This window comes from Octodon degus, unplaced genomic scaffold, assembly GCF_000260255.1.
Source record: "Octodon degus isolate 3935 unplaced genomic scaffold, OctDeg1.0 scaffold00056, whole genome shotgun sequence".
Taxonomy (NCBI): Eukaryota; Metazoa; Chordata; class Mammalia; order Rodentia; family Octodontidae; genus Octodon; species Octodon degus.
In genome coordinates, this window is record NW_004524632.1 from 9,635,784 (window position 1) to 9,638,239 (window position 2,456).

Consider the following 2,456-nt stretch of genomic DNA (forward strand, 5'->3'; position numbering starts at 1 on the left):
GTCTACGCGGCCTGCATCCGGGTCCTCGAGCGGCCGGAGGTGCGGGGCGCGGCGTGCGGGTTCAGGGCGCGTCGAGCTGGGCGTCGCTCCACCGGGCCGCGCGTCCCCGCGTGCCTGCCTGGGCCCCCCGCCGTCCTTCGGATCCAGCCTGGACGTCTGCGCCGTCTCTGGCGGCGGTCGGTCGTGCTGCCAAGCCGAGCTCTGCACCCTGGCTGTGTGGCTCACTGCACCCCGAGCATGACCTTGAAGGCCGGGCCAGACGTCGGCCTACCAGTCCCCAGGCTCTCTGCGTCGTCGCAGGCACCTTGGTGCTTCACTGTAGGGAGCAGGCCGCCTTGCAGGGGCGAGGACCTGTTTGCAGAAACTGCGGGGAACCGGATGGAAACGCATTGCATCAAGGAGCTGGAAGGCAGCTTTTATTAACGCCGGCTGCGGGCTGGTGGGACCTGGATCGGCACTGTCGACCCTGGCTTGAAGTAAAACAGCAACTTACACACATTTTTAAGCAGGAAGGAAGTACAAAGTCCACAAAGGGTTATCTATGCCTGGTTGCATATACAGGTTCGTTTCCAGTTGGCTACACGTATTGAGTCATACGTTGTCAGGCAGATGTGTCCCCTACAGGTTTAATCGGAGGGGGTCAGTTTTGAGCTAGTCTGCCAGGGGGACTTGGGGGCATAGTCCTTGAAGTAAGCTAGCAGGACATAGTATTTGTGTAGGCCACTGTGAAGTCGGTGAGACAGGGCCAAGTGGATCTGGCCAGTTACGCAGCTATAGTTTTAAAAACCTGACCTCTAGTTGGTGCTGACATGAAGGAAGGACACTGGCTGAGTTGTACCATGGCCCTCAGCCTTGTCTTGGGTGTGCCAGCCCGGCCTGGGCATCTCTTGAAATCTGGGAAGCCCAGGATGCGCAGGTGCGTGCATCTCTCTCCAGGTCTTCCTCCTTCACCGATGCACACTCGGGGACAGGGAGGGCTGTAGTTGAGGGCCCGCTGAAGAGAAAGACAAAGGAGAGGTTGTTCAGCCCTAACACAGCCCCAGCTGTGCTTGGGACGGTGGAGGCGAAATTGGTTTGTTTAAAATAAAAGCATGGGAAGGGTGAACATGGGCTATGCGCAGCCTTGGAGGAGGTCCGTATCTTCCTGCTCTCGCTCTGCAGCCGCTTCAGCCTGGCAGGTAGTGGAGTTCAGGAAGGAAGCACCTCCCGCGGGGAGCAGGTGGCACAAAAATGGAGAAAAGGGCTGGGGGTGTGATCGGAGCAATGGCTGCCTGATCCACTCTTCTTTCTGTGTATGTGAGGGTGCTGGGTCTTGAACCCAGGGCCTTGAGCATGCTGAGTGTGTTCAGGCACTAGCCCTTCAATCAGGTCTTTCCCAGGTCCCTTCCTAGCCAGGCTTTCAAGGTTTACTTAAAATCACGTCAATCTCCAACCCTTACTCCCCGGTCAGGGCTGGTGCTTTACTTCTCCTTTTGCTTCCAGTCAGGATGAAAGGATTTGGAAAGTGGAGACTTTTTTTTTTTTTTTCCTTTGGGACAGAGTCTTGCTGTGCAGTTCAGGCTGGCCTTGAGCTCACTTTGTAGCCTAGACTGGTCTCGAACTCACAACAATCTTCCTGCCTCAGCCTCTCCAGTGCTGGGATTACAGAGGTACACCACCAAGCCTAGCTCAGAGGAGAGTTTTGATATCGTGAATAGTGTCTCGGCCAGTTTAGGTGATTTTTTTTTTTTGTGAAATAAAGGCGCGAGTGGCTATCTCTTTCTCCTGTTGGTTTCTCTATTCCTTGAGATTTGAGAAATTTAAAAAGTAAGAATATAGGCAAAAGATAATACAAAAATCTCTTCCCTACTCCTAAAGATACTAAAACTGAAGGGTTAAATACTTAACATGGATTGTCCACCCTGTTAAGAGTTTATCCTCTCCAAGGCAAACACCAGGACATGCAGTTGTGTATGCACAGGATATTTGTGGGAGGTGCAAGACTGATGTTTCGAATTCCTGGGCAACAGTAGGGTGCAAAATTAACAGGTAACATAGAGTCAGTGGTAAACCTCAGAGCTAGTTTTAGGCTCCAAAACTTTCCTCCTCCTTGTTGTTGTTATTCTGTATTTAGTACAGGGTCTGCAGGGTCTACAGCGTCTCACTATAGAGATCAGACTCATAGTGATCCTCCTGTTTTCAGCCTCCCAAGTGCTGGGATTACAGGTGTGAGCCACACACAGTTTCAATTTCTGTCTCGGGTGTGCCCTGGGGGTGGGGCCGGCACAGCACACTGGGGATCGAACCCTGGCTGCTGTGTTCTGCCTAACCAGGCCCTTTAGTCTGCTGAACTATCTGGCTGGCCCTCTTGTTATTATTATTGTTATTGCTAATTATTTTTTATTTTCTGTTGATACAAGGTCATGTTTTGCAGCTTGGACTTGTAATCATCCTCCTGTCTGAGCTTCCCCAGCGCT